This window comes from Strix uralensis, chromosome 1 (assembly GCF_047716275.1).
Source record: "Strix uralensis isolate ZFMK-TIS-50842 chromosome 1, bStrUra1, whole genome shotgun sequence".
NCBI lineage: Eukaryota > Metazoa > Chordata > Aves > Strigiformes > Strigidae > Strix > Strix uralensis.
In genome coordinates, this window is record NC_133972.1 from 84,684,505 (window position 1) to 84,696,600 (window position 12,096).

Genomic DNA, 12,096 nt, shown 5'->3' on the forward strand with positions numbered 1-12,096 from the left:
AGAAGTGGAATAAATTCCACTCTGTTCCACTAAGCTGCACGTCTTTGGCCTGATTTTTATCTTCAGGAGAGTGAGCAAAGTTTGACCAGCCGATTTACTGGTGTCTGCTCCCCACCCCTTCCCACCTGGTATCATGCTCCTTTCTGGGCTGCCTCTGTAATAGCAAAAAGCAACAGCTCCTGCTCTGTTGCTTCCCAGAATATAGCAGCAGGATCACCCCCTCCTCTCCTAGCAGAGGCTGCCCAGCAGTAACCTAATAAGCAGGGCTGGGAGGCTTATAGAAAAACATCACTGAGACGGAGATGCGACTAGTTGCACAAAATAAATGTCAAAAAGGAAAACTCCTCTCTGGGAACGTACATTGGGCAAGTCTTGGTCACGTACATCTGGATTTAATTCTCTAATGTAATGTTAGCTGGACAACGGTCAGCTCCTGGGCTTGCAGATCTCAGTTTGACTCTGTCAAGTGCTGATCACCCAACAGACTTCAGGGACAGTGAAAAGCAACTCAGCCCAGCAAGAGACTAAAGCCGCCATTTTGCAGGATCAGGCCCATGGCATGACGCAAGAGACCAGTTTTCCCTCTGACATGTGTGAGGGGATGAGGTACTAAAAGATCAGTACAACAAACTGGTGCCTGCAACGTTCACATAAGCAATGTTTTGGAGGCAGCAATAGTAATAATAAAAATAATAAATAATGAAAATACAAACCTGGGTATGGTTTCTCTTAGATGCAAATTAAGATTTAAATATAAAAATGATAGCCTTCTGCTAATCCTTCTTAGGAAGTCATAAATTGTTAATCAGACCTTAGGCGGTGTTGTTTAATACCAACTTTAATAAAACAGCTGCCTGAAGCAGAAAGACAGTTGGGATCCTGACTCTAAAACTTTGGTAGCCTCATCCACATTGTTGTAGCCTGAGGCTCTTACACTACCATTGATACCAACTCCTTTGAAATACGCTCATTTTTTAGGCTGCTAAATTATTAAACACCTTATTAGTAGAAAGATTAGATGGAAGAAAAGTCATCTCTGTATGACGGAAAATGGATTGGAAGAGGAAGGAAAAGTTGAAGGAATATTTACATAAAAGATATAGCTCTGTTGTTGATATACAGAGGTAATCCATAATCCATAATTCATTTAAGAAATGAACCCATCAAATTACATCACAATGCATGACAAATCGCTACTGTTGAGCTCTCCTACAATAAATTACATAGAATCATTCCTGTCAAGAGTAAAACTTGTTTGAGACTAAAAAACGAACGTTGCTACAAGGTTATTTTCCCCGTTGTTCCATAGGGTTTGTCTATCACACACAATGTCTCACACTTCCATCATATTCGTTGATGGGGGTAGCAAAAGTTCCCTTACACAGGGTAACCACAAAGTCTGTCAAATTAAAACTGCTTTGAAAATTGCAAGAAAAGGGGATAGGAAGAGAAAGGAGAAATGCTTCTTCCTTACTATTCCTTAATAATATTTGTCAGTCAGGCAAGCAGATCTTTAGACTAAAAAATATAAGAAGTAGTCATTTCCTTAAGTGCAATGCCTTTTCAATATATGTCCAGAGCAGCTTGTTAGCATGCTAATTGTTTAGTTTAATATGCAATACTAAGCACACTTACTACTTTGAAGTGCTTATTCATGATGTCATGGATATTAGTGTATATTTCTTAATTACACAACAGGACAATCTTTCCTCCCTTCAACCTACACTTTCTGTTGCTCTGATTGGCTTCTCTAACCAGCCAGAATAATCATTTTGCCACACAGAAGCAGATAAGGAAAAAAAAATATAAACACTTTTAAAAGCCATTTTAATTTAATAACAAACTGGAAGCTGTACTTTGTGTTAAATTAGCACTGCAAGCCTCATATCAATTCAAGGCAAGGTTCCTTGTTCGTTACTGCTTAATTAATCAGTCCTGTTTCCATCTAAATGAAAAGTTTTCTCTCTCTCCCCTATCATCTCTAATATCTCATTTCAGGCAGCACATCAAGTTAATCTTGCTTACATTAGCAACTTATTTCTAATGGCTCAGCTCAGTTATTTACAATAATTCATCCTATCCCAGCTTGCAGCTGAATCCGGCTTGATCTCTGTTCTGTTGGGACAGTCGGAGTCAACGGTAAAACAGCAAGTGCAGAGTGAGCTCCTCCAGCCCCGTGACACACCACGTGAGGACAACAACCTACTTCCGACACACTGATGTCCATTGAACTTTTGGCTTCCTGGCCATGTCTTGTCTTCCCAGAGGCAACATGGGGCTTAGGGACATGGTTTAGTGGTGGACTTGGCAGTGCTAGGTTACCAGTTGAACTTGATGATCTTAAAGGTCTTTTCCAACCTAAATGATTCTATGATTCTAACAGGCACAGAGCTGGGCAAACAATCATTATCTTATAAAACAACAGATGAGCATGAAACAGTCCAGTGGAATAAGATAAATATGTAAGGTAAAGAGAACATAGGAAGTTGAGTGGTGCCTGAAAGCATGTCCTCATCACCCTTTATACAGCACATCCCGTAAATAAAGCTGGGATAACCATGAGTCCTGCACTACCATCAGTAGTGTATATAAAAAAATATCAAACCTTCTACCATGTCACCTTTGAAGGAAGTGAAGAATGGGACTTTAAGCACCAGCTGGCTGAGTATCTTCTCCTTGTGCTCACCACACCATTCCCAGAGCTGGAAACTGCTGCTGCTGCCGTAATCTGGTACTTTCTATCACCACGGTAGCCAATCACACCCAGTTTGGGACGTAACACAAGACCTCTGGTGTTTTGGATTGCAGCAACCTAGCCCCAGTCAAACACTTACTGAAGCTGGTGTCACTCGTAGCCTATGTGCTCGCTGTTGTTAAATTCAGCCTCCAGAAGTAAGTTTTCTGGCTGCCTTCTGGGGCTGGGATGCCTGGTCATGTCAGGATGCCTGTTGCCAACACCCCGCCCCCCCCCAGGAGGCACCACTGCTCCAGCAGCTCCATCCCACAGTGACCCGCAGCCTCTGAGACGTAATAGATACTTGCTCGGGTCAGGGTTCGAAACTAAATCTGCACCTGAGGTGCCTGCATCACATGAAGGCTGGTTTTAACGCCAGTTTGACCAAGCAGAAATACCTCTGTAATAAGCACAAAATACACTTAATATTAAATGAGCCATTCCAAGAGACAAAACCTGCTCCTGAGTAACCCCAGTATTTACTTTTGCTCATCCAGGATTCAGGATGGTATTGCAACAGGAGACAAGGATGTTTAGCGTATTTTAACCTCCTAGATTTGCGGCAACCAGCTTCTGACCTCACATTTAACAGCCCGGTTGAAATTACAACCTGTTGCTAAGGAAAACTCTGTCATACCTTAAAGTAACTGTGATATCAAGTAGCTTTGAGATATCTGACAAATGAATTACGGTAGATTAATGAGGAGCCACTTCAGAAATCCTGCAAAAAACACCCTAACATGTTACAATATGATAATATAATTCATTTAATAACAATATAAATTCTGTGCTGAGAAAAGTGGGAGCCTATTTTTGTGTTGTTTTGGGGTTTTTTTCCAAGAGGAAAAGAAATCCTTTCTACAAATCAGAGTGCACACTTCTGTTTCTGATGGGAAACACTGCTCTGAAAAGCACTGAATTTCAAAGCTCCTTGAGATTAGATTGTCTGCAGAATTGTGCTGATGGTTGTAAATATTAATAAATAAGATACACTGGGGCAGCTTTTTTCCTTGGATGCTTATGCACTGCTTCCTCTTAAGTGCAGATGACCTGAAGACACAGGCACCAGAAGGAAGAATCTGAGCTAAGAATTGGCTTTAGAGATGTAACGCACAGAGACACTTGCGCAAAGGAAAGATGTCCCTGCTACCTTCCAGCCAGCAAATGACAATCAGTCCAGTCCTCTGCATCCCCACTGCAACTGCCCCCAGCTGCTGATGGGAGCAGAAGGACAGCAGAGAATCCACCTCCATGCTGTACAAATGAGCCAGGGCTATATTGCTGGAGGGGCTTCAATGGGAAATGATGATCATTCCTTACACAGGTTTTTTTCCATCCCCCTTTTTCCAAGTCTACTATTTAGGGAGACCAAGTATACAATTTTTTGGAGGTCATGGTTTGGTCACCGTGGAAATAATTACAAAGTCGTAAACACTTCATTACAAGACCCTCGTATCTTGATCCAGGAAGGCACTTAAGTATTCAAACAGTCTTGTGGACTTCAGTGCAGTTTATTGGTATGTTTAAAAGTAAACTGCTCTGGGACCAGGTATGATAAGGCAGAGAGAGAGAAGAACACTGCTTTGTTTATAGCAGAAATAACTTGCTAATTATCAGCAGTAAGAAGGGAAATAGCATAGCAGGGCATTCATATTATTTAGACTTAAATGGAGTTTAGATAAAATACAGAGTTTTATAAAACTGGTTGGCACAGCATGAATTGCTTAAAGGGATGTGGCTGGTGGACTTAAAAGTTGCTTCTGCATCTTTTTCCCTTTCAGCAGTGACAGCTAAATTGAGCACCAATTTCACAAAAGGAATTTGCTCCCTGAAAGGGATTCTAACTCTATACATTTCTGCTCTGTGCTCTGCCAGAGCACTCTTCGCACTGTGAAAATGAGGAAATAGGCTCTCTTGAATTCTTATAGTGGTTGATGAGTTTGAGAGGCCAGCTCCAAAAGCATGATGGCATAGTAGGTGGCACGCGGCTCAGAACCTGGTACTAGTTGTCTCTTACCCTGCCATGTAACTTGTAAATTTAACGTGTCTTTTTTATGTGTCTTTTTCTATTTCTTCCTCTATTTCTTTATACTAGGATCAATACCCATGCCAGGGGTACTGGTGTATGCCATGTCCTTATGAATTCATACAGGCATGGACGTGAACAAGAGAGAGTGTGGTGTGACCTCTGTCTGCTCCAAACCACCGGCAGCAGCATGCAGAAAAGGCAGCCTTTTATGAGACTTTTTTATCCCCTTCTCTCCCACAGGCATAAGTAGGTGGGAATGGATGAGTCAGGGAGTGGTAAAGAAACTCTGTGGCCAGTGCAACTGGGCCAGTGCAGAGAGGAAGGTCATCGCCACCTTGCTTGGGGACAGCTTGGATTACTTTCTCCTGGGAATAAGATATTCAGTCTTGTCCTAGACAGCTCTGGAGCTACCCAGCCTCCCCCTTCCCCTCCACGCAGAACACGACTGAACAAACAAGCAAAAAACATCCAGAAAATCCTTTGGGGAGAGAGTGTCAAAGCGGCTGCAAGAAGTCCTTGAGAAAAATAATTGGCTTTCTTTTGGATGAGAAAAAGAGACCCAAGTCTGATTTTTTTTCTCCATCCATTCTTTGATCAGCTCCAACAGCTCAAGTGAGCAGCAGAGAGCCAGGAGGGTTGACTGCAAGCTGTACTTGCTGTAAGATCCTGGTTCAGCATCCCTGCTGTGCTATGGCCTCCTCATGTGACCTTGGGCAAGTCACTCACCTCTGTTGTGATTTGCTTCCCCCTGCTGTAAAACAAGGCCAATTATACAGGTCAGTCTCACAGGGGGGCTGTGTGGTGAAGATGTATTTTTTACAGACTGTGGAATACTTGAACAGCTTTTGAGTGAAGGCCCCATGTCGATCAACTATGCCTTGCCCCTTACTTGAAGCAAGACTCCCAAATGTCCACATGCAATCTCACAATGATAGTGGGCGGGTTTTTTGGCATGATATGATAAGCTATTTCACTTTCTTTTTGTCCATGAAGATGCTTTTGTCAAATAATGATTTCCAGACTAATGACACCCTAAAGTTACAACCCACCAGGCACTCAAAGAGAATCAGTTCAGCAAAGAAACAGATTCCACCTGAATGCTTAGGGCAAAACTAAAAGCAACTGTGCTTTTAATTATTTTTGTTAATGTACTGGAACTGGGGGGGATAGGGGAAGAGGACACATGAATATCTTTGTAAGCAAGAGGGCTTTCCCTCAGGTGACAGTGCCAGTACAGAGGTTGGCCTCTGTGCTGCCTGGTATCAGCACCCCTGTTGGGATCTGCAGGCGCGTGTGGTTCTCCCACCACCCCACACACAGGACAGGTCTGGATCCCCACGACCTTCAAGAACACAAAGTGGAGTTACCGTCAGAGGCAACTATTTTCTTTGAGTTTGGTCTTACCCTTACCACCAAAGCAGAGCTACATGCTAATGATAGTGTTGATTAAGCAGCCTTTGTGCTTATAGAAGCTATTAACTGACAATTGAAATGCAGCAGTTAGGGAGTAGGCGGCTCTGCCTCACACCCAGACAAGCACGCACCTGCAGTACCTGGGGAAACTCAACTAGTGTTTAATTTCTGTGCTAATTTTCAATTCCTGCTGACCCTTCTCCTAGGTGCTCCTGCTCTGGCTCTGTGATTATCTGCAGAAGTGGGAATGCTGGAAAGATACACTACCTATTATCTCACAGGCAGCTGTAAACATTACAGCAAGATAATGGAATTAGTTTAGCTGAGAGGAATTAAGGTACCCAGATCGTACAGGACCGATCTCATTCATAAAGTGCTCTCTTCTGTGCGTTGTGGTGTGTCACTAGGGAAGAGCTGAGGGGGTTATGATGGGTATTTATGTTGCAAATGAAATCTAATAGTCACATTCTGGATAGAACTAAACACTTTCTGGCTATATATAAATACATATGTATATCCTGGCAAGACAAGCGAATTAGTCCATAAAATATTTGCCCACAACACCAGAATAAAGCCATTATTGAACAGGTTACTTAAAACATAGCATGGCTGGCACTGTTCCTGAATGCAACCAGATGGAAATGTATATGCTCTTCTGTCTGTGCGCTTGGCAAAGAGGAGAGTATGGAGAGGGTGTCTTGTGGCTGGGTGTTAAGAAAGGTAATGCAGTATCAGTGTAATCTTGGATGTTTCAGCAGAGTGCTATCAAAAATGCTCTGGCACCATCACAGTTAAGCAATCACTTTGTTTAAAGCTTCTTTTTGGAAGTCCAACACCATAACTCATGAAGGACACCATGCCAGATGTGCCTTTTCCATCCTGGCAAGGCTCACAGGATCCCCTCACCAGAAAGACGCAGTTTTCCTTTTCCATCAGCGCTGCTCCTCACTGCTGCTGAGGGGGTTGCAGCTGCAGCAAAAACTGTCTTTTCTGGTTTATTTTGAAAGAGGAAAACACTTGGAGGAGTGGGCAGCTCTGTGAGACTGGCTGTACCAACCAGTAACATTAATTCACACCACTCTAAATAGACCTGAACTACAGTTACTCTAGTTTCTTCTGGGAGTGCTCCTGTTAACAAACAAACAAAAGCATAAATAAAAATATTCACAGTATTTGTTTGGGCTTTCAGTGCCAAGTGCCCAGCCAGGAAAATAAATAAAGTGGAAGACAACGTTGGCAGCCAGCCACACCTGGAGTAAGTACAGGAGATGGTCACGGGTGCAAGGAGGGATAACGCTGCCCGAAATAGGGAGAGGAAGCCGCTGATGGGTAATCAGGATTAGGACACACAGCAGTGCCCTGGAGAAGCTTAGGAACTCAAGGCTGGATGAACTCCCAACAGACAGTGGCCAGTTATTGGGGAAGGATGAGCGAGAAGCTCTTAGACTAAGATTTACAGCAAGAAAAACCCAAATGTATGTGAAGTACTCAAACTTTAAAAATGCTTTTATCCAGCACTTTCTCCACCTAGTTCCACTGCAGCATCACTCACAACACAACCTAGTGAGGATGACTTTTTCTGCTGATGTTTTGCATTAATTATGCATTCTTCAAGGGTGTTTTTAAAACTCAGACAGGGACTAATAACCCGCCCTATACTTTTTGTTAAGCAAGAAAGACAGATAACAGCTGGGTTTAATCACACTAAGCGTTTCCTCTACATCTCTTCTCTCCCATCCCAAATGAAACAAGGCGAAATGTCATAACACCTCTCTCCTCCTCACAGAGTCCAGTTTCTCCAGGCCCCTTGGAAAGGGCTGCCATGACTAAGCAAGCAGCATGAGCAAACCAGCTGCTACTGGATTTTTATCTCAACCAGAACATATTTAAACTTGAGAACAGTGTTTATACTGCAAGTTGAATCCTGCATAGAGTCAGCAGAAGAGATTGGGTTCGGCAGCACACAGCGCCGTTCCCTTCATGTGCAGGATGGGGGACTCACTTTAAAGATTTATGTTGAAAAGGTCCTGAATTTGGCCCCACATGGCAGTCAGGATAATCACAACTAAGTTTATAATGAGCCCTGCTTCTGAGAATTGTGAACCCAAGTAATTATTTAGAAAAAAAGAAAGAGAACAAGAAGCAAACCCCAAATGATGCAAAGCCTTTAAGAAATTGGAAGTTACTGCAGCTAACTAGGTCTTTAAGGGGTTAATGAAGAAGTCTCCCTAACACCCAGCTTCCAAGGCACAGCCCCTCCATGGCATTTCCCGCATGCTTAGGATAATCAAAAGATACTGAAAACCAATTCTACTTTATTCTGGTATAATTGCAACAGAGCCACTAGAGGAATTGCAACCATTATGCAAGATGAGGCACCATCACAGTGGGGCCTGCTGTTTCCAACGGATTCTACCCACTTGTTTTTATAGATTTCAGCTACCTTTCATTTTAGTAATTAGCCACCATTTCCAAGGAGATCCATAAGCAATTTCCTGCCCATCTTGAGTCTTAATGCTACAAGATTGCACTAGCAAGTGAACATAGTTTAAAAGTAGTCAACAAAGAGCAGATGGCACACTAAAAAGTTCAGTTAAGCAAGAGATGGAGACCACCATTCCATTTAACAACAGATAAATGCCAATGCCCTCTAGATCTGCTTGACCACTACAGAGCACACAGGCATCCACTGGAAAATCCAATTGTGATTCCTTCCAAACCCCAAAATATTGCAGAAGTCTGTTAACAAGCAGCAGATCGGTGTGCTGAAATCTTCAGCTGAAACAAAAATGATGTAGCAGATCTGAGGGGATGGTGGACTGGAGGGAAGATCCTGCCCCGAGGAACCCAGTGTGCCCTTGAGTAGAGGGTTGCTCCCTGAGAGAAGGTGCTCTGGCAGGATCTCAGCTGGTGAGAGCACAGGCACATTCATAACTTCTATCAAGTTTGCATTAGTTTTGAGATCTTCAGCAGAAAGGAGGAGAAAAAAAATACCACATTTTTTAACGTGTGTGTTTTGCTTTCAAGGAAGTCTCTCAACTAAATATTATTGAAACAGCAGATGGCAAAATGCAAACTTTATGGAAGGGAAGGCTGCCTTCAGCGGCAGGTTACTGTTTGCATGGGAGAGCTGTGCAAGGGAAGGAAGGAGGGAGGGAAGAGTCAGAAGTTAAGATGCATATTTCTAGCTGAACAGCCTGGTTAGAAAATGATGACCATGTCTATAAATGTAATCTCTGGAGTGCTGGCATGGAGATATGTAAGAGCTGTGAACTCATGCGAAAACTAAAACACCTAGAGGGACTAATAAGTCCCTACAGAGACCCCAGTTCCTTAAATGGCTGCGAAGGATAATTGCAGAGAACTACAACAGGACTGAATCAATGCCATTTTCCTTAAAAAAAAAAAAAAAAAAAAAAAAAAAGAGGTATTGCTGCCTCCGATTACGTTATTCTGAGATATGTCCAGAAAGATTATGGTGCAGCTGAAAGCCAGAAGCATATGAGACTGTATATTTACCAGTGCTGTGTCAGATAACATCTGAGAGGAGAGGAAAAAGGGATTCAGCCCTGCAGTCTTTATTAGCATGTTTGGGCTGTTTAAAGGAGCTATCCAATTGTGTCATTGCTGCCAGGCCTTTAAAACTGTATATATTGATGATAAAGGAATCTACTTGATCTTGATCACAAGCCTCCAAGCCCTACTGGACTCTCCTGTGACATGCAAACTTATTGCCTTTAAACGGGAATTAGAAAAAAAGAAATGAATAGGGATGCACCATTACCCATAGCATTATATTGCTCAGGAACAGATGTTAATCAATTTTATGGAATGCTTTAAGTAAAATGCAAGCACATTTGCACAGAACTGACTGCATAGAGATTTCAGCCCAGCAAATACATGAGATAAGCCTTTATCTTGACTGGGAGAGCTATGTCTATTTTGATTAAAACCAAAGAGGTCTGCACATTCAAGCGATTTTATTCCCTTGGAATTATGTTATTTCCAGGGTCCTATTACATATGGTCCTGTGACAAAAGGGAATGGAAATAACCTTGCTCTTGATTGTAGTGTCCTCCTTGTGCATATGTTCATGCACATAGCTCATGAAGTACACAAGTAGGATGTATGTACCATCCTCAAAGATTCCTGAATAGACAGGAACAACTGTCCTCTCTATTCCAGATGTGGAGAAAGGACTGACCTGACACTCTGTAATTTTTGCTACACAATCTCTCATGCAGTGCTAAAAGAACTTTAAAATCCCCCACCATACAAAAGTACAAGGAAAAAGGTGCCCCATCTTCTCGATTTGTATAAAAGTAGCAGCTGTGCCATCGTGCCGGGAGTAATTTCGGTCATTAAACTTCTTGATCCTTGAATGTCATCAGGAGTTACTTGGTGACCATCCACTTCCACTTACAAAGTACTGCATTTAACTCTCCGTAAAATATGGATTTTATTGCAGCAGTGACAAGACTTCTTTCCACAGCCACTGACCTCTACTGCTATTGCTTATCTCGACTCAACCTTTTGCATAAGAATACATATATATAGGATACATACTGTGTATTGGTTTCCCTCTGTATGTATGTAGGAGTTATATACATGTGAATATATAAATAGTTGTATCTATCTGACGTACAAAGTATGTTACCAGCTTTCTTTCTGCAATTATCCAACTTCTCTCCTGTAAAATGCTTGTACGCCTACCCCCTTTCTTCCATCACCTCCATCACTCCCCAAACCGTTCTTTTATCAAATAAAAAGACTTCACATTTGTCAATTCCTGTAACGTCCCCAGATCTGCCCCCTCTGCCCCCTTCTTTTCGCTGAGGGAGTGCCTCATTTCAACTGTGCTCTACATTCAGCTCTGCACTTTCCCTCGGATTTTGCTCATGATCCAAAGGGTTTTGCCCTGTATCCATTTCACAGCAACTAGGCAGTGTCAAGAAACCAAGAGAGATTTTTTTTAAATATTATTTTCCAGTTATTCATCACGCTTCTCCTATTGTTGTTATGATGAGGATTATGATTATTATTCCCTTCCAAACACACACGACCCCCCTCCCGTTCTCACCACCTCCCCTCGACCGAAGTGTCTTGCTGGCGACAATTCCCGGGAAAACGCCGCATCCCTCCGCCTGACTTAAAACAACAGCAGCCGCGGTCCCCACACCGCCGCCGAGCCGCCGGGCGCCGCGCAGCCCCGGGGACGGACCCCCCGGCGCGGCGGGGGGGGGGGGGGGGCGGGGGTCAGAGCCCTCCGCAAGACAGCTGATAACTTTGCAAAATAAGTGCTTGCCCCCGCCCTGCCCCCCCCCCCCCCCCCCCCCCCCCCATTAGGACTCCCAATAAGCATGGCAAAAACAAAAAAAAACAAAAAAAAAAGAAAAAACAGGGGGAGGAAGGCAGCCGCCTGGTGACAGTTGAAACTTGCTCCGAAAGAAGTGCAAAGCCGCAGCTCCTTACCGGCAAGCGGGGACGACGGGCCGAGCCTCGCCCGGGGCGGCGGCAGCGGCAGCAGCAGCGCGGCTCCCCGGCCCCTGCTCCCCGCCGCTCAGCCTCCCCGCCTCTCACTGGGGCTCCCGCTCGGCCGGCAGCACTTTTTAACTCCAGCATGCAGGCAGCCCAAGCCGAGGGGGCTCTCTATCTGATTGGTTTCCATTCGGTGCTCCTGATTAATAAAAAAAAAAAAAAAAAAAAAAAAGCGGGGGGGGGGAAGGGAAAGGGGGGGGGGGGGGGGGGAAGCCAAACTCCTCCCTCTCTGCTTGCTTCCCCGGCAGGCGCACACACACGCACACTCTCTCACACACACACTCACACTCTCTCACACACACTCACACACACACACACACACACACACACACTCCCGGCGCCGGCGCTGCGGATGCCGAAGCCGGCGGAGCTGCCGCACTGG

The 12,096-nt window shown here is 43.9% G+C and overlaps 1 protein-coding gene across 1 annotated transcript in view; it reads right to left on the reverse strand.

The window, feature by feature from the left end:
• CDH6 (cadherin 6) overlaps window positions 1–11,729 on the reverse strand; it is a 103,003-nt gene extending 91,274 nt beyond the window's left edge. Inside the window, exon 1 of the mRNA XM_074873865.1 lies at window positions 11,649–11,729. The gene's annotated coding sequence lies outside the window, so the exon portion shown is untranslated. The remainder of the gene's footprint in view (window positions 1–11,648) is intronic.
• Between the last annotated feature and the right edge of the window lie 367 nt (window positions 11,730–12,096).